At 39.6% G+C, this 20,681-nt stretch overlaps 1 protein-coding gene across 8 annotated transcripts in view; it reads right to left on the bottom strand.

Moving 5' to 3' along the window:
• Fhl1 (four and a half LIM domains 1) overlaps nucleotides 1-20,681 on the bottom strand; it is a 59,737-nt gene that overhangs the window by 18,972 nt on the left and 20,084 nt on the right. For 5 of the 8 annotated variants that reach the window (XM_052171804.1, XM_052171803.1, XM_052171811.1 and 2 more), the window contains exon 2: nucleotides 19,975-20,031. The exons of the other annotated variants lie outside the window; for them this stretch is intronic. The gene's annotated coding sequence lies outside the window, so the exon portion shown is untranslated. The remainder of the gene's footprint in view (nucleotides 1-19,974; nucleotides 20,032-20,681) is intronic. 8 annotated transcript variants of the gene reach the window in all.

The following is a 20,681-nucleotide window of genomic DNA, read 5'->3' as shown; positions in this document are numbered from 1 at the left end:
CCACACAAGTGCCATTTTATAAAACAAGAGCCAACTGAAAGCCCAGAATTCTGCTTGCCCACAAGGTCTCTGAATCTCAGAGAAGAGACAAGATAACCATGGAAAAGGGAAGACCCACTACAAATGGCATAAGATCCACAAAAAGAAAACTATAAATAGCAAGGCAAATTGAAAATGCCACGTAAGTGTATTGAAGATAATTTACTTTGCAATTCATTGCAGCCTAGGGTTTCTTTATAATACTCACATGGGGATTATGAAGGAAGCATATGCTATGGTCTCCTTTGATTTTTAAAAATGTCATTCCATAAGTAGTAATAATTTTAAAGTCTCCCATCCCTAAAGTCTCCCTGTCCTATGTCTTAAAAGAACCTCACCAAGACTACCACAGAAACTACCACAACCGTATCCAATAGATATTTTTCATGAGACTCAGAACAGAAGTCACCATTAATGTAACTCTGAACATAGGGCTGTTAAAGTAAGGCTTTATGGTAATGATCTCAGATATTAAAACAAATGAACAAAAAAAACAGAGGTGGCACTTAAAAGAGAGAGAGAGACAACTGGAACAAGGAAATAAGAAAACTTTTAGAAGAAAATATATAATGTAAATATAGACTCAGATCAAGGGAAAATAGATGTCTTATGAATCTGAGATGCTACTGGTAGGGATAAATCTTTGTCATATTTTAGGTGTTAAAATTCTCTCCTAGTCTATTTCTACCAGCCACTTGTGATCTATCTGTTTTATTTCTCTGTTGCCATGTGCCATGATTCAAAACACCCTTTCAATCATCCCCAGTCCTGGCACTCACCAAGTCCACCTGTTATGGGCCTTTCAAGCCTCAGAGAGATGTTAGAGGGCTAAGCATTCCACGGTCCCATTCTATCATTTACCCAGCTATCCTAAAAGGGAAGAAGAACAAGCCAAATAAAGTACCCATGCCTTTAGTCTTTCTTTGGTAGTGGGGCTGGAATCCAGGGCCTTGAACATGCTGGGCAAGCACTCTATTATTGAGCTACAACCCTCTCCTCATGTCTTTCTCCTTAGTGCTGACAACTTTGATTGACTGCCTTGGTTAGGAAGAGTTCATAGTTCTTCACAAGCCCTCCTTCCTTGTGTGAAATATTCAGACTAGTGACATATAAGCTGTCTTCTTCTTACCAAAGGGTTATGGTGACTATTTTACACTATTATGCATTCCTATTCTCAACTGCAACCAGAGCATAGCTCTCGAACTGAAGTAGTTTGGTGGTTGAAGAAACTCGTAAGTGGTTAAGTGGGGTTTGCTCAAAAGAGAATCGGAAAATGTGATGGAGCGTGAGAACTACAGGAAGAAAGAGACCAAGAAGTACCTGGATGCCACTCAGGAAGCCCCTACTTTGTTAGGTGCTGGAGGTAACTATCTTATAGTGGAGCCAATCTGGATTTGTGGCAAACTGAAAAAAAAAAAAAAACTCAGAAGGGTAAAGCTCACTTGGCGTCTATCTTTCTGTTTGCCCCACAAATGTCTCAATCTAGACTCCACCCAAGAGTACTTATGGCCATATCCAAGAGAGTGACAGCCCACAGTGACTCATGTTGAGGGCAAACAAGAACAACTTTCTGTGGAAAGAGCTATTCTGCTGTGCCATGCCAGGCACTATTTTGTGAAAACTGACCTGGAGATCTTGGTGTGTGATCTACCGACAGAATATGGCCCCAGTGGGTAACCTGTCTTTCCTGACAGCCAATCTATATATAGTGAGAACAGAGATTATGGAAGTTACAGAATACATCATGGGCCTAGTCTCGGGTATTTTCACTGACATAGAGTATTTCATAGTCACGCTGAAAATAATTTCCACCTCAAGACACTGTTCCTCATATACAGTCAAAGTGATTCCAATATGGGCCTTTACTCATTATGCACAAAATCTGGGAATAAGGTTTATGATAAATGATGACTGTGGTCCCTCATCTTTCATACTTATCAACAGAGATTAATTTGGTTCACTAACTCTGAGATTGGGAACAATTATACGAGCTGGAAATAAAACACAGTGGATGTGCTCATGTGACACTAAGAGTCTAGCCAACAAGACTATAACCTCTAGCTAACTTCAAAGCGGCAGTTGACACCGAGCTGTAAGACAGAAAGACTAGGTTGAAGAGAGAAACAGGGGATCCACCAGAACAGCTGACACGGAGTAGTTTCAGATCTCCTAGGCGGTCAGCAAGCACACTGAACACAGGACAAGCAAACGAGCCTCACAGAAAGGAGTGTAATAGGACTACAGATAGCACACAGTAGGAGAGCACAGGCTGACACATCGGCAAGGCCCTAGGAACAGTCTGTTAGCACACCTCAAAAAGGATCTTAACTACATCTTATGTGTCAGAAGCTAGTAAAGGACATATACTTGGAAAGACTGCCATGTGAAACTTAACTTCAGCCCATCTTGTTCTCTAAAGTTTTACTGTATGTATATACAAGTTTTTCTTGCATGTATGTGTGTCTACCATGTGCACGGCTGGCACCTGTGGAGGTCAAAACATCTCTCCAAAGCCCTAGAACTAGCGTTACAGACGGTTGAGAACCACATGTGGGTGCCAGGAATGAAAAGCAAATCTTGTGCAAGAATAGCAAGTGCTAGCGACTCACGAATCACCTCTCCAGCCGCATTCATATTTATTTTGAAGCAGTAGAACAATCAAAAAGAACAAATATGGGAAGTATGCACCTCTTGTACATAAAGCCAGATTACTTGAGGTATGAAAAATGAGACAGAGAAACATCTAATTATTCTACTGCATTCAGGGGCTGCATTCAGGGACTGCCTTTCAAATAGTTCTGTGAATTGAACAGAACTTTTCCAATCCCTCCCCTGAAAGAAATTTAAGGCTTACTTTTACATGTGACTGGTTGAACAATTAACATCATTATCTTCAAGAAAAGTAATTGTGATTTTTCTCCAAATTTAATATGCGTATATCTATTTTATAAAGCTCAGCTAAACATAATGTATTCGCTGATGGACTGCTCTCTGGAGTCACAGTGTCTAAATGGGAAGTCTACCTTGAACACTTTCTGATTGTATGACCTAAGAAAATTTTATTTAACTTCTCTGTGATTTAACTTGCTCATTTATAAAATGGAAATAATGATGGGAACTATGTGATACTATTTTTATGAAAAATAGAGCATATTTGTAATTCAGGACAATGACTGACACACAGCAATCACTATATATTATTCACATAACACCACTGCAAAAAATTTAGTTGTCCCAAACACCAGCTTCCTGCAAGTAGAATTTATTCAGTTCACCAGTTCACAGGAGGTATGTGGAAAGGAGATAGGAGCTTGGGATCTTGGCCAAGAGCCTGGTTTTAAAGACCTTGGGCCTGAGAATAACTGGAGAGCTTGGAGCAAAGTTCAAAGTCCTCCGGGCTCAGAGGAATGAAGGCTGGCACCAGGAAAGCCCAAAGGCGAGGGCTGCATAGCCAAACATGAGTAAAAATGGTTTCTGAACAAACAAGAGACCAAGCAACAGCAAAGCTCTCTGGATTCTCAAGGTAGATGGAGGGTACAGGTCTTCCCTATATCCTTCCTACAAAGAAAGAACCCAATTAACAAAGTGGATGAGAAGGCTTTTCTTTCTTCCCAGCACTGCACCTCCTTCCCATCTCCTTACTCTGGCCCTGCCCACTCCAGGGCCGCTGGCTCCGCCCCCTCTCATTCTGGCCCATAGGATTTTATTTGTTTCTCATTATGGATGGTTGTGAACCACCATGTGGTTGCTGTGATTTGGACCCCTGACCCCCGGAAGAGCAGTCAGTGCTCTTAATCACCAAGCCATGCCACCAGCCAAGAAGGCCTTTGTTGACCAGAGTTTATAGACTTTTCAACATGTCTTCTGAGTATGAATAAATAAGGCAGATTAACTTTGTTTCACACGCATCTCAGAACTTAAATCGATCTCTCAGAACCACCAACAAAAAGAGGCTACTCATATCTAGGAGCCAGCTCTAGGATGCAGACCACAACTGCATTCTATAAGTCAATTTTCAATGAATGGCAGGGGAGTGCATATCAAAGAGCTGTTGAATTAAGCCATGTATAGGACAAACTCAGAAGTTCTAGTGAAATAAAGTTGCCAGTGTTGGATCACAGCTTGGGAAAGTATGGCAAAGACCTAAGGTCTCATGTGTTAGAAATAGGCACTATTTGCCCTACACATGATCAAATATACACCAGTCATCCTCACATGTCTGAAGCAGGATGAATTCTAGGTTAAAGGCAAGAAGAATTTTCTAACCAACCTGTGGATAGGACAGATGTAATGGTAGCAACTAGCCCTCTACAGACAGCAATCCGCAATGAGTCAGTACCTAGGAAAGAAGGTGACTATGGAAAGAAAAGCTATATCGTCAGGCATACAGAGATCAACCAAGACTCCTAAAGCTAATTTCCTCTTTTCCATAAACCCTGTGACTCAACTCACCCCAAGAGAACACATGGAAAGGGACAGGAGCAATGGACAGCTCCTGGGAAGTAATAAGACAAGAGCAGTGGACAGCTGTGGGCTCAGCTTGGAGGAAAGACTGCTCTCATGTCTTCCCTAGACTCCTCTGTAAATTTCCATCACATCTCTAGGGGCAAAGCCTGGGGTTATCTTACCAATACTTCTAGCAATCAGGGATTCATTGTTGGCAAAATGGTAGTAAAAGTAGCCAAAAGACATCAAGTGTTCTGGAGTTCCCAGTAAAAGTATTTCAGAATGACAATATTTCTTACGCAGAAAACTCAAGAAAGCTGTGCATGGTTTTACATGTTCACAATGATTCTTAAAGCTTCCAAGTTCCAGACGTTACCAAGTTGGTCTTTATCTACTGAGTTAAAAATGCATGACAAAAAATAATACCGCATAAGAACCCACCTGTTTAATACACATACTTCAATTTGTCTAGCATATTTGTATAGTTATATAACCATACATACTACTTAACTTCAGAACATGGTTACCACTCCCAAAGAAGCCTGGTCTTCACAGGGTGGTGGTGGCGCATGCCTTTAATCCCAGCACTCTGGGAGGCAGAGGCAGGTGGATTTCTGAGTTCCAGGACAGCCTGGTCTACAGAGTGAGTTCCAGGACAGCCAGGGCTACACAGACAAACCCTGACTCGAGAAAGAAAAAAAGAAGAAACCTGGTCTTCTTAGTAGTCATTCTTCTTTCTCCCTACCAACTCCTCACAATGTACTTTCTGTCTCTGTATAGAGTTGCCTCTTCAGGACATGTTATATAAATGAGCTCATACAGAATGTAGTGTCCTGACTAACTAGAAATTTATATCAACATGACACAAGCTAGAGTCATCTGAGGGGAGAGAACCCAAATTAAGAAAATGCATCCATAAGATCTGACTCTAGGGTATTTTCCTAACTAGTGATTGATAAGGGAGGACCCAGCCCATTGTGGATGGTGCCATCCCTAGCCTGGTGGTCCTGGGTTCTATAAGAAAGCATGCTAATTAAACCAGTATGAGTAAGTCAGTAAGCAACACATCTCCATGGCCTCTGCATCATCTCCTGCCTCCAGATTCCTGCCCTGTTTGGGTTCCTGTCCTGACTTCCTTCTATAATGAGTGGTGCTTATAGAAATATAAGCCAAATAGACAATTTCCTCCCCAAGTTGTTTTTGTTCATGGTGTTTCATCACAGCAACTAAGACAATCAGTATTCCATGTCTGATCTCTTCTGCTATTTTTATTCACTAGCATAATATTTTTAAGGATGATATAACATCAGTTAATATTTTATCCCATAGCAAAATGATAGTCCAGTGTATAGGTGCCCAGTATATTGTTCATCCATGTATTAGCTGACACATTTGGGAGTCTCTACTTTTTGAATACAACAAGTAATGGTACTATGAGCATGTTTTTGTGTGAGGATTTTTTAAAATATGTGCTTTTACATTTTCTTACATTTATTTCTTTAGTGGGCTGTGTGTCCACATGCAGAGCTCAGTAGACAACTTGAGGGAGTTGGTTCTCTCTATATCAGTTCCAGGAACTGAACTCAGGTGGTCAGGCTTAGCAGCAGGCTCCTTTCCCTGTTAAGTCATTTCACCAGTCCTTAACAAAGAAAAGAATCAGGCATGGTGGTGCACACCTTTAATCCCAGCACTTAGGAGACAGACAGGTGGATCTCTGTGAGTTTGAGGCCAGCCTGGTCTACAGAGTGAGTTCCAGGACAGCCACACATAGTGAGAGGCCATCTCAAAAATCACAAAAGTACAAGAGTATATACTGAAAAGCTATCCTCCCGCTGCCTGCCACCAGCTATCCTCTTCCTCTGTGAAGTCATGCCCACTGCTATGTTTGAGACATAGTACCCGATACCCCAGGCTGGCCTTAACCTCGTGCTCCTCCTACCTCAGTCTCCACTGTCTTCTGAAGTTTCCAGAGACACTCGGGATCTAGGAAGCAGGTAGTTAAGTATTCCTTATCCTTTTCACTCTTTTGTAACAATACAAATTAAACAGAAAGAGGCCATCAGCTTGAGAGGGAGTTTGGAGTGTCAGCATGGGAAGGGCTGCAGGCAAGAGAGGGAGAAATTATGTACCTTAATTAACGTTTTTAAGTCTAAGGGTATTTTATTATCTATTCAGTTCTTTACCTTGTTTTTTCTGTTTGTTTTCTTGCAATTTCTATTTATATTTAGATAAGTGTTCATGCCAATACATAATGAGCTTCCGTCTTTAAACATGTATATAGTATACAACCACATGAATATATAGCACAACCAAGTGGGTAATTCCACTGTCTCCAGATATTGATTTCGAGTGTTTTCTCATGATAAACAATAATATAAAAACATGTTCCTAAAAGATGGGATGTATGAAGACAAATGGAACAAGCCAAGAAGACTCAGCAACCCTAAAGGAATGGGAGTTTTGATTACAGAGAAAGGAAGACAGAAAAGCAAATGGATATAAGGTCTCAAAAGGATCGGGTAGCACCCAAAGCCTAGTGAGGTGGCAGGTTATTTCTGTGTACAAAGAGAAGATGCCATCTAGAAATCTCATGCCAAGAGTGCTAAGATAACCTTTAGCTAATAAGCCGCCCAGGGAGGAAGTAGCTTTTGATTTCAAGTGTGCTTTCTTTACAGCAAATCAAAGGACCTTGCATTTTAATTTTAAATAACTTTAAAACATCCAATTTAGCAAAAAGCTTATACTTATCATGTACATATCACACACCTGTGCAAAACCACACCAAGAGGTATTAGTGGCAATACAGGATCTGTTTCTCAATCAAGAGGGTGCCTTGGCGTTCACTAAGTCTTTATGCTGAAAAACATTAAAGTACTTGGCGATCAAGTGTTCATGCTGTCTTCTTTATTTAAAAAAGGAAAGGTAGCCTCCCAACTAGGGATTATGATGGGAGCAACTTGAGCTGGGCAAAGCCCTTCTGGATGATGAGACTGGAGACGTACCACTGATGCATACCATCAAGAAAGTGCACAGCTCTGAGTCACAGGTCTGACCTTAAAACTGCATGCTGGGAAAACAGAACAACAGCCTATTCATTATGTAAGCTTGTCATGGAATCTTTAATTATATCTACATCAGAAATTTTTCAATTTCAGCCTGTGGTTGTTTTTACTTCAAAACCAAGAGGACCTTGCTGCCCAAATCCTCACAGTTCAGTCGTTTCTGAAACAGGCATTTGCTTTTTAAAGGTCATAGAAGTAACCAAAAGAAGGGATGAAAGGTCCTTGACTATTCATCACTGATTAAGCCATTCTTTTTTTTTTTTTAATTTTATTCGATATATTTTTATTTACATTTCAAATGATTTCCCCCTTTCTGGTTCCCTACTCCCTGAAAGTCCCGCAAGCCCCCTTCTCTCCCCTTGTTCTCCCACCCACCCCTTCCCACTTCCCTGTTCTGGTTTTGTCGAATACTGCTTCACTGAGTCTTTCCAGAACCAAGGGTCACTCCTCCGTTCTTCTTGTACCTCATTTGATGTGTGGATTATGTTTTGGGTATTCCAGTTTTCCAGGTTAATATCCACTTATTAGTGAGTGCATACCATGATTCACCTTTTGAGTCTGGGTTACCTCACTTAGTATGATGTTCTCCAGCTCCATCCATTTGCCTAAGAATTTCATGAATTCATTGTTTCTAATGGCTGAATAGTACTCCGATTAAGCCATTTTTGCAACTACACAAATTAAATATCACCGGCCCCATTACTCCAACTTCACATTGAGCATTAAAAAAAAAAATAAGCAGTGGGTTTCAAGAGAAGGATTGATGTTTATAAATCAGTGTAACCAAATGGAATTTTTCTTTAAACCAAACACCTTAACCTTAAGGCTCAGGGATCTATGAGGAAGAAGAGATGGAAAGATTGTGAGAACCAAAGGTGATGGGTGACTCCGAGGGAGCTGTTTTAGAAGTACATAGCCTGGCTATTTTTGCTAGATGTCAATGTGAAGTGTTGCAGCAAAACAGGAGTATAAAAGGATAAAAAATAGCATTACTCTTATTTCCCTTCAAACTATCTCTCCATTTAATGTCACAAATACATACTTAAGCTTATATAAATTACCATATTGGATCAGGAACTATACAGAGAAGACATGAATTTGGGAATATAAAGCAGGATATTTAATTTTCATTATTTGAACACATTCAAATATCATTTAAACAGGGATTGATAGTACACACTTATAATCCTAATGCTTTCGAGCCAGAGGCAGGAGTATTACAGTTTCCAGGACAGTCTAATCTATACAGCAAGTAACAGGAAAGCTTAGACAATTTCCTATGACTGTCTCAAAGAACAAAGAAAAACCTCAGTTAAAATGTTAGCACAATCGTTGAGATAACAATATTGAACTTAAAATCATTTTAAGTTTTTAATTTAACTAGACTAAGAGATTGTTGATGGTTGGACCACTGAGTTGTTTACCAGAAAAATTAATTTGCATTCTTCATCAATGAAATGGAGATACCAATAGCTGTCTTGCTTTCTCTATGGAATTTTAGTGAATGTTATGTGGTCAAAATATAGTATATCTAATACTGATACACAAATAAATGAGGCTTTGTTCTATGTAGATATCCTCATTTTTCACGTGAATCCCATGTCACATGACATAAAACTTTGAGGCATACCACTATGAAAAGACCAAGAATCTCTGTGATTAGAAGCCTCTCTCTCACCTTGGAAGAAAATTTCAAATACATTGGATTTAGAAAACAGTAATACAGGTTTTTCAATTTCATACAGAGTTGAACTATTTTAATCCTCTTGTACTTAGATAACATCTGTGTCTTTGCAAAGACACTAGTAGCTGGGAACAAATGTATAAAAGGCAAGCTCACATAATTTGGTTCTTTGCTTTGATGTACAAATCAAAAGCACTCGCTCCCTCTACATCCCTGCATAGGGTATTTTTAGCCACTTTAAGTAATTGACATGGTTCATCCTTCATTCTTTACAAAGAACATAACTTCAACAAGTGAAGAAGTCCAACTAAAGTTCGTTGTAAGGCTTTTCTTTGGTGGAGGAGGCAATAAAAGAAGGAACTTCTGTTCTCTTGTTTAAAGGGCTAGAGCTTTAGCAACAACTTGAAGAAGTGATTAATCCCTCTGTAACACAGCCAGGACGGGGTTTATTTTCCTACTGTTATGATGGTAACTTAGAACACACAGAACAACAATATCAAATATCAATTCCCTCCAGAGCTGTAACTTTCTAAATGTAGTCATTAGTAATTTGTCAAGATTGTCATTAGGAACACAAACAGATACTCCTACACAGCAATCTGAACTTCTGTGCCACCTTCTATCTTCAAATGCTAGTAAATGTAAACCAGGTCCCCTTTTAGTGGGACAGCATTACAGATGTTACAGATGGACAAACCAAAACATTACGCTAAGTACCTTGCTTAAGGGAAGGGGATGAGGGCAAACTAAGAATAGAAGCTCAAGTACTGTCACCTGTTATATGCATAAATCCAGAGAACTTTCCACCTCCCCACTAGTCAAAATCTCATAGAATAATCAAGCTTTAAATATTTTAAACCTATGCCTTATAGTTAAAATCATTAATCTCACCTCATTTATGGAAATATCACTAAATTGGTGGTACTGTATATATGAATATGAAGTAGTCTTGGTTTTATTGGTAAAAATAAATCTGATCTGAAAGCTTAATGTCCATACCTAAATTCTAATGAAATCTTTCATACATCTGACCTATAACAGAAACTAGATATAGCTTCAAACTCAACTCTTATATTATATATAATAAATCAGTTTTATTATGGGTGGTTATGAAGCCATCACAGGACAAGTCAGTCACATTCTGAGATCAAAGAGTAAGTCAATGGTAGATGAATCAAGAACTTTGCAACCTAATAGTCTCTCTCAGAACCAAAGTGCACATTATCCGCCCCCCCCCCATGCCAATGAGTTTTTATAGGCAGTTAAGGGTCAGGTGTCTGTAAGAAGCAGTTGGTCAAGTTTATTATATAGGCCTTTATGTATAATTCTTTCAGATTCATTCTCTCCTGATACAACAGAAGTCTATTTCTCAAGCCAAGCCATGGCAGCTGAAAGCCAAAGTGGCCTGCGGAGGATTAGTCCCTGCAGGAGTGGGAAACTGCTTTCAAGGGCCTTCCTGGTGGCTACCTCAAGAGTGCTGGTGAGTGCTTCCAAAAGGAAACATGTCCAATCAGGTCCACACCCACAGAAGTGTTGGGACCCAATCTGGGGAACAGAATGACAGGACCAACACAGCATTAGAAGACCAGAGGGAGAGCTTTCTGCATAAGCAGGAACAAAAGCCCTGCCCTGAAACCTTTCACATCCATGCCCACATGCTATATTCGGTGTATTGAGTGTTGTTTTAATAATTTGCACTTAACACTTTGACTTTAAGATCAGGGCTTGGGATTGAATGCAGCGCAGACCAATTTAGACTTTAGCTAGCTGTCCTCCTGTCTTCCAAAGCAACAGAGAAGATGGGGGAAGACCAGCGTTAGATAACATCAACTCTTTTAAGGGCAATCCCAATTCTGTAAATAGTTATTTGGCTTCTAACTGGTGAAAATAAAATGTGTAAGTATATCCTGATTTGATGAGAAGTCAGCAGAGTCTCAGTCACAGAAAGAGTTTAAGTTTTAAAATGAGCCAGTGTGTTTCCCCCCAACTCTATGCCAGAATTCCAGAAATACTATTACTTTTGAAAGTACAGTTGAGAAATTTATTTTACATCCTTCATGGCATGTTATGCCAAGTTAGCCACAATTGTGCAGTGTTCAAAAAGCCTGACTTTGAGCATATGAAATATATGAAGTGAACTGCTGGAGAAAGCTGCTGGCTTTTCCCTGAAATACATTAAGATACATTATATATACGATATAATCAAGTAGAACAAAATGCCATTACAGGCAGATTACAGAGGAGAAGCATACAGGTAGGTGTCACTGAAAACCATTCAATTTTGATAATGTTCATAATCAAACATCGGTGGAGGTTTATGGGTATATTTCTCTCAGGATGCAGTTGGTAGAGGACTTGCCTCCCATGCAAATGATCATGGATACAAACCCTAGCAGGGCATAAAACTTTGAGTATTGATTAGCACACATCTGTAAACCAAGCACTAGGCAGATAAAGGCAGGAAAACCAGGAGTTGAAGGTCATCCTTAACCTTTAACTGAATAGTAAGGTGGAAATAAGACTGTGCTGTGAGACCTGTCTTTTTTTAAAAAGAAAGAAAGAAGTAAAATATGGATATGGAAAAATATAAAAATTTGATCACAAGTCTACACAACTAGACAGTAGCCTCTAAAAGGTATTTAAGACTATGGGCGGGAGAGCAATACCATCTGGAATGGAAGAAGGCAGAGCAAGTGCCACTACCTCCAAATGAAAGGACTCTGCCAAACTCAGTGGAAGGTTTTACTGCCACAATCAGAGAATCCTTAAAATTCTCATACCGAACAGCAATGTTACACACATGCATTTTTAGACATTTAATAAAGTTTCCTAATCCCTTCATAGTCCCTTCTGAGGGATGATGCTGGATCCATCAGCCTCCGACTTCTTAACTGTATATCCCCCTTTATGGCTGTTTAAAATTTAAAGTGTATACTCATCCATTCCCAGATGCCTTAAGGCACTAGAGAAACCTAAATATAACAGATGGGTAAGTGTTCACTGTAACTGGAAACTCAAATGAAACCTCAGCTCTCACAGACCAATACCTTAACACCAATGGCTTTAGTGTAATGGCCTTACTGAAGACCTTTTGTCTTTAGTCTTCCAACAGAAATGTTACACTGACATTGATGGATGACTGATAAGTTCTAGTCAAATTTTTATTTTAAGTTGACTTTTAATAACCTTTACTTATTTTAAAGTCAATCTGTAAGAGTTCCTTCAGAATGCTGAAATATACTATAAAACACCATTATATGTGTCTGCTGGTTTAAGTTTTAAAAAAATAGTATAATAAAAAAATTTAAATGGAAGTAAAATGTTGGTAGAACCTCTGAAACACTTCAGAAAATTCTAGAGTTCTATGGCCTATAATGTAAAAGCCATCAGACTGAAATTACTTTTTTGTACTCTTAGTACTTATTAAATATATGCAGCTTAGACTTCATAGGAAAAGTGAAGCCACATTGGTAAACAACTACCTATTTGTAACTTCTTACTTTGCTATCTAATGATATGGTAGGACCTAAGACTAACATTGTGTGTTACTGTCCTCCATCCCAACTGTCCGGTGTTATTCATATGAAAAGAATCCCTAGCTGTGATTCCTATGCCAGTCTTCCAAGGCTTAATAGTACAAATAATGTGATCATGAAATGTGGTGGGCAAAGAGAATAGTATATGTGTCTGTATACTTAATTGGTAGAAATAAAGCCCCTAGACTCTGAAAATTGAGCATATTTCACATTCAAGTTAGTATCTCTTCTTAGCCACCACCAAAATAAATGTCATCTCCACTTAGTCTGTGATTGACTCATTAAAAGGAGCAAAGGATGCTATTGTAGGGGAGGCTGGAGAGATGGCTCAGCAGTTAAGAGCACTGACTGTTCTTGCACAGACCTGAGTTCAAATCCCAGCATCCACATGGCTCCTCATACCTGACTGTATCTCCAGTCTCAGGGAATCTAATGCCCTCTTCTGGTCTCTGTAGATACAGGTACAAAGGCATATACACAGGCAAAATACCACAACTAAGACTAGCCATCACACTTACACATATACAAAAAATTGCAAAGCCAAAATTGGTTATGAATCTCCTAGACAATAACAACTGTCTATGTAAATGTCATCATCAAATCTCTACTGGTCCCAGGAAAGAAACACGTGGAAAACCTTCAGTGAATTATTTTTCAGGATCGTAATGCATAGAAATCATTATATCACACATAAAATTCTCATGGTTTAGAAGATGCTCACAAATTCAATGAAGAACACAAATTAACACCAAACTCCTATGTACCTTACCATTTCTTTTCAGATTAAGAACAGTCTAGTAAGAAACCACAAATTCAATAATTTGCCATCGTCAGTGAGAGATGGTCTATAAGGTGTGATGATTATCTGGCTGACAGGACAATAGAATAAGGCAATTTTTCAAAAGCCATTCTACGAGTCCATCCATTTCTCTTTAAATTGGCTTCAGTCTTACTGCTGTCTTAAGCAGAGCAATTGGAACAATTATCAGTGCATCACATTGGGCTTTCAACATGTGACATAGATAGGCTAATAATGATGATGATAAAGGCAGCTGTACTGTTCATTCTTAGTGTTACTGGGGGCTTCCGGCTTTAATCTGTGATCTGCCTAAAAGCTTTGGCCTCAGACATTCTTGTCATGATGGTCAGAACAAAATTTATATGATGTACCTATGAACTTGACCTAACACATTTTCTAAGATATGTGAGTCAAGGTTTCCATTCTAGAAACCAAAGAGTGCCCAACATTCGTCGCACAAGTGTGGATCGTTCACAAGTGAACATCTGTTACTATTTCTCAAGTCTTGGACCTATTAATAGAAAAGGTGATGAGAGACAAGATCGTAAAACCTCCTCTATGTCTATGGAGACTCAATAATATCTCACAAAAGGTCTTTGATTTTCCCAATTTGTATTGGACCTGAGTTGAACTTGATGCTTGCAGAGTAAGATCAGAAGGACATAGCGGCCTCCCTTGTCATAGCCTTTGTTGCAAGTCTTATTAATGTTAAGGGAAATCAACCAATGTATTTGTTCTTAGAGAAGGTGAAAGGACTTACGAATACACTTTTCATATGTAGACTAATACACTATGCACTAGACTTACAGTAATACACTATGACTTCATTTTGGATAAATTATTGCATTTCCTAAAACTGGAATGTCTCTGTAAATGTCCTGCAACCATACAGAAGGGACTGAAAAGTGCTATGCTAACATTTAAACCAATTTAGGTCCAACATGGCTTGCCTCTAACTTCCTCAGACAGATACTCTGTCTTTATGCACATGAGTTAGGCATAGATGAAATGCTGGATTTCAATGTCAGTATCCAAAGCTGACTTCTATGGAAATTCTGGTCAAACTAAACCTTTCTTATGCACTACTATGGTGCAGTTTAACAATTTAAACTCTGAGACATAGTCTGAACATTTGTGGGCATTATGATGGATAAGAGAGATTTTTTAAAATAAATTTAAAAATGTATGTAATCAACATTCTCACGATTTAATATCCTTACAATAAACGTTCTTATAATATGTTCACAAAGACAGCTCACTCACAATGACGAAACAGTACTTTAGCTCACCAAAAACAACATCATTCTTTAGACACCAGTAATGCCGCATGCGTATGTGTATTGGTAAGTGTGATGTATACTCTGAAGACTGAAGACTATAAAAATCAAAGATTCTGGAAAGTGTGAGAGATGGCTCAGCAGGTAAAAGCACTGGCTGGTCTTGGGGACCTAAGTTCAGTTCCCAGCATCCACCCAGCAACCAGAAGTCTATAACTCTAGTTCTGGAGGATCTGATTGGTTTCTGAAGGCACCAAGAAAACTCACGGTGTATACACACACACACACACACACACACACACACACACACAAACACACACACACACACACACACACACACACACACACTGGGATGCGGATATTTATCCACATGAAACTCTTTTTTTAAATACAATTTTAAATTGAAAAAAACCCAAAGCCTGGGACCACCTTTGAGAACCCGAATAGAACTCTTTCTGTAAGTGACGTGTGTTTCTTTCCTCAAGTGAAAATGAATTCCTTTTCAGTAAAAGGCTGGGAAAACTTAAGAGATGTTACAGAAGGTCAAAGTTAAGTCCATTAAATCCCAGACTTAGATTGAGTTGCCATAGAGATAGGGGAGATAAATAAACCAGTAACCTTAACAAATGTGCTGCACCTCTGCCAGACGTATCTGTGACTTACCATTATTTTTACTTAAGTATCTTTTAGTCCAAACATAACGGACTGTGAAGACTCCAAAACCAAACAGAACCAGACCCAAAAGAAATATGAGTTGCCTTCAAGTAAAGGGCAAGCAAAGGAGTCAAGACTTACCCCCCTCCCGCAATGTGTTCTCCATTCCCCTTGAAAAATGACTACAGCATGAAGCTCTAGAGGCAATGACATATGGGGAAAATATGTGCTGCCAAAGCCAGAGGAAACCATGTCAAGAAAGAAAAACAGACATGAAGTACCTGACCTAATTAAAAGAGAGATGAAGGGAAGGAGCACTGGGAAAAGACCATTCCCATGAAAGTAACTTTGGTAGGCGTCTGCAAAGGCCTGAAGATGATGGGTGTGATACTGCTCTCAGGTGAGAACAGAATTAAGATCCTTCTCCAGGGCACACTGGACCCTTATACATGAAGAATCAGCCCATATCAAGAAGAAGCCTCAAAACAAAATACTTGTTCTTTGTCATGCGGGTCACCAAAAACATAGGAGAAAAAGTAAAAACAGGAATCTGAGCTGGTATAAAATACACAGGAAAGACCTGTACCATTGTAATGCCACATTTAAGCTCTGGCCAGGAGAAAATGGTGTTATAGTTCACAGCTATTTACTTACCTTGTGATAAACAGGAATATTTTGTGATGTGTAAAGTAGTTAAAAGCAATAGATGCTTAGCCTTTGAGTACGAGCTTATGTTAAAATGAATAAGCCTCATGATATCTGAAATAAAGTGGTACTTACAGTCATCCATGTGCCTTCCGGTTCTTGTCCATACATCCATATCACCTTGCATGGTTGTAACCACAACATACACACACACACACACACAATTTTACAGCCTGCACTGTGGTAAGTTTTTGCTAGCTACATTCTTTTGCATTTCTAAGCGAACATCAAAACTCAACAACTTGCAATGATTTCTGTATATAATGCCAAAATTACCTTTAATATGTATGGAAAATTTTCTGGGCGTGGTTTCGTTTTTTTTTTTTTTTGCTCTCTCTCTTTCTCTCTCTCTCTCTCTCTCTCTCTCTCTCTCTCTCTCTCTGTGTGTGTGTGTGTGTGTGTGTGTGTGTGTGTGTGTTCTTTTCATATAGATTACAGCTTCTGGTTTTATGTTTGGTTCTTTTTTTTTTTTTATTCGATATAATTTATTTACATTTCAAATGATTTCCCCTTTTCTAGCCCCCCCCCCCCCCCCGTGGTTTCGTTTTTTGAGACAGGGTTTCTCTGTGTAGCCCTGGCTGTCCTGGAACTCACTCTGTAGACCAGGCTGGAGTCAAACTCAGAAATCCACCTACCTCTGCCGCCCAAGTGCTGGGATTACAGGCATGCCCCACCATGCCTGGCAAAGACTATCTTCTTTTCTGACTCTTCCATCTTATTACAACTTACATGATTATTTCACACTTAAGGATTTGATAATTAGCCTATTTTCTGCAGTCTTATGTTCAACATATCCTAAGAGCAGCATAAATGTGTTCTCTGATAATTAAATGTAAAGTTCTTGTCCATAATTCATAATTCTTGGGCTCCAACATAAATAATATTTTACTAGAAACATATAACTTAGAACAAAATCTCAAACAAGTTTTCTTTATCCCAACAAGTGTTTTTTATCCTCTGCATGTGGTATGCTGTATTAAAACTAGTTGTGTTTTTAAGCTACCTTGTTACAATACAATCATAAGGGAACTGAGGTGTATCTGAGAAAGACTGATCCAAGCAAGCCTTTGTAAGATACTGTTTAGATATTCCCCTTCTTAATCAGGTACAGGTAGCATCAGTAAGTATCCTTCCCCTATTAGAGTTCACCTGCCAGCTTAAGATGAATCTTAAGCACACCCTTAAAATGAACATGGCTCAGCCCAGAAAAATAAACCAAGTGATCTGCAAGACAGGGTAATCTGAACTTTGCACCCAATTTTATCATGAGTTGACACTGAAAAGTCAAGTGACTATGTGAGCACAGTGTTCTAGTAATGGCAAAAGGTTCCCACCCTTTGTGTCAAGAAGACTGCAGGGAGGGCTGGAGGCTGTGGCGAGCCTCTTGCAGCCTATGCTCTCTGCAAAAGAACAGCAGCAATTTGGCTGCAGCCTATTATAGCCAAATGGGAACACAGGGTTTGTGGTGCCAAATCTTCTGTATTTCAAGACATGGGAACTGTGGATGTTTAAAAGTGTGAAATCTCTCGATTTTTCAAGGCTGGCAACTCACTAGCATTTTAAAAGAACACCTCTGTGTGCCAGATCCAGTTTACCAGTCTGAGATCATGGCTCTAGATTCAAGAGTTCTAAAACTCTTTAAGTCTGCGTGATTAATCCATCTGTGCTGATCTGTATGCTGACGACTTGGGTTCCAAGAAAAGAGATCAACATCAATATCCATGGCACACATCAAATCATTATGATTACTATCTTTGAGAATTTTGTTTGGTGAATATTAAAAAAAACCTGCCAAATCAATAATGGAAATAACCATATGGCAGTTACACAAATATTTCCTAAATATAAAAATGTATTCAATCCATTGACAATATTATCATTTGTACAGTAGAAATCAGAGTAGTCCTATTTTACCCAGCTCATGTGTCTGCTAACAATTATGTTGTGAGGGCTGGAAAGATGTCTGAGTGGTTAAGGATGCTAGCTGCTTTTCTAAAGGAGCCAGGTTTGATCAGCACCCACATGGCAGCTCACAAGAGATTGTAAATCCAGTTACAAGGAATCTAGTGCCCCCTTCTGGTTTCCTCAGGGACTGGACAGACACATATGCAGGCAACACACCCACACATAAAATAAATCTTTAATGGTTTTATTAAAGAATTATGTTGTGCTCAACTGTGTTCCAAATCATTTTTATAAACTAAAGGTAGCCAAATAGAATAATTTCAGTTCCTACAATTATAAGCTTTGGGGAAGATAAATGCTTTATAAAGGTTAAAAGGGACATTATTTTTAAAATTCCAACCATCCTCCTGCGGAAATTGCAAACTCCATTTTCCTGAATGGTTTAATTCAACCCTAAATAACTTTAAAAATAAGCTGTGAAATGCTGACCTTCCATTTCTTCTCATTTGAGGGCTTCTGGTCCTAGGCATAGCTGTTGTTCCAACAGTATCACCTACTTTCTTGTCTATACCCGCTTATTACAGAGGAAGCAGAAGTTGTAGACTCAAGGATCAGAGCATAAGTGGGTAAATATTATTAGCAAGGTAATATTTTACCTGTTAAAGAGAAAATTATCTAGGGCTGCCCTACATCAAATCCAAAGTACCTGGCTTTTGTCATAACACTCCTGCCTTAATACACAATGTGGCTCAGTAGATTAAAGGAAGAAATAACATTCAGCAGTATAACCTGTGTGTTTCTGGTAATGATTGATTCAAAAGAATTTAGCAGGTTTGCCTAGGTAGAGAAGCTGCCCACAGCAAATTTCTTATGTATGAAACTGAAAGCCTCAGCAAGTACAGTGCTCCCAAGTATCATGTCCCTTGCATAAAAACAGAGACTGGGGGACAAGAGGAAGCAGTCATTTCTACATTGTACCTAAAGTAGTCCTCTTAGATGTCACTAGTTATTTTTATAGATGGATGTCCTGTCTCTCAAGGGGAAATAAGGAAGCCTGGATTATTGCAGAGCATAACTCAGCTCCCATTTGAAGGAAGCAGAGGATGTCTAGCCAATGTGTATAGTAGATGAATGTCCAGGCACTGTGGCTACATGCACCAATATAGCATAGCTTCTTCTGAATTTGAAGGCAAATTTTAAAAAAAAGCACATTGGCTCAGGCTATTGGGACCCAGAAGAAACACTTTGTGGTGTTTCTACCACCAGGTTTGACGGTGGCCTGACACCTTTCACCCAGGACAGTCCTGGTGAGGAGTCCCCTTCTCCTCCCAGCAGTGGCTGTCCTGGTGAGGAGTCCCCTTCTCCTCCCAGCAGTGGCTGTCCTGGTGAGGAGTCCCCTTCTCCTCCTAGCAGTGGCTGTCCTGGTGAGGAGTCCCCTTCTCCTCCCAGCAGTGGCTGTCCTGGTGAGGAGTCCCCTTCTCCTCCCAGCAGTGGCTGTCCTGGTGAGGAGTCCCCTTCTCCTCCCAGCAGTGGCTGTCCTGGTGAGGAGTCCCCTTCTCCTCCCAGCAGTGGCTGTCCTGGTGAGGAGTCCCCTTCTCCTCCTAGCAGTGGCTGTCCCACTCAGCTTTTCTGCTCCCTACTGCAGCACCTGCCACTTTCACTTTTATGCCTCCGAATTCAAAGCAAATGAGGTTTTTGCTCAAAAAGGCATTCCCCAGAGAGCTACCGTTTAGGGTAAGCAATGATATTGGTCAGGCCCATTAAAATAAATCTTAAACTTCTCAAGGAAATAAAACTCTTTGTATAATGCTAAAAATTGGAATGTCCGAGATCAGTGTAAGAATACATAGCAATTAGTAACTCTCACCTCACGCAGGGAGTGTTCCAGAAGGGCTGGGCACAGCCAACAACAGCTACCAGTTGCCTAAATTGAGGGAAAAAATGGTAAAATTACCTTTTGAGAAGAAAAGTCATATATTTAAAAAATTATTTTCCTTTGAAAAGACTCATAGCAACACATTCTCCTTTGTATTTACAACCCGAAAAGTTAACAGAGAACAGCCAAGATGTTCTGCATACTTCTCCAAATGTCTGTTTATCATATAACATTAGCCCTGGCAGTGGATCTGGCTCCCTCATTATCAAGCTGTATTAGCTCAAACTCTCAGCATTGTTAGGGAAGTGAGCTCATGGCCTATTTCAGTTTTAAATTAACATTTGGCAATCACTCTGTTAATCAAAACAAATGATTCAGTCATTTAGAATAGATTTATTAGTTGAACCTCTCTTCTCTTTTAGCATCTTTAGAATATTCTGCCACAGGAGGGCTCTGATCCATCCAGAGTGTACACCACAGGTCATAGAGTAATAGTTAGCTGTTGCCATGGATACGAGGTTATCTCCCACCCACAACAGGATTAGGATGCAGGCTAGTTTGCAGGCTCTTCCCTGCATGGATGGTGCTGTGGAACTAGGAAACAGGTGTCCCCAGGATGCTGCTGTCCATGGCCCAACAGTGTCCTTCCCCCTCCCCCCCCCACAGGCAGCTGTCCCATGAGCCCATACAGATCCCTG

The sequence above is a fragment of the Apodemus sylvaticus genome, chromosome X, assembly GCF_947179515.1.
Source record: "Apodemus sylvaticus chromosome X, mApoSyl1.1, whole genome shotgun sequence".
NCBI classification, from domain to species: Eukaryota; Metazoa; Chordata; class Mammalia; order Rodentia; family Muridae; genus Apodemus; species Apodemus sylvaticus.
This window is presented reverse-complemented; position numbering and strand designations above follow the sequence as displayed.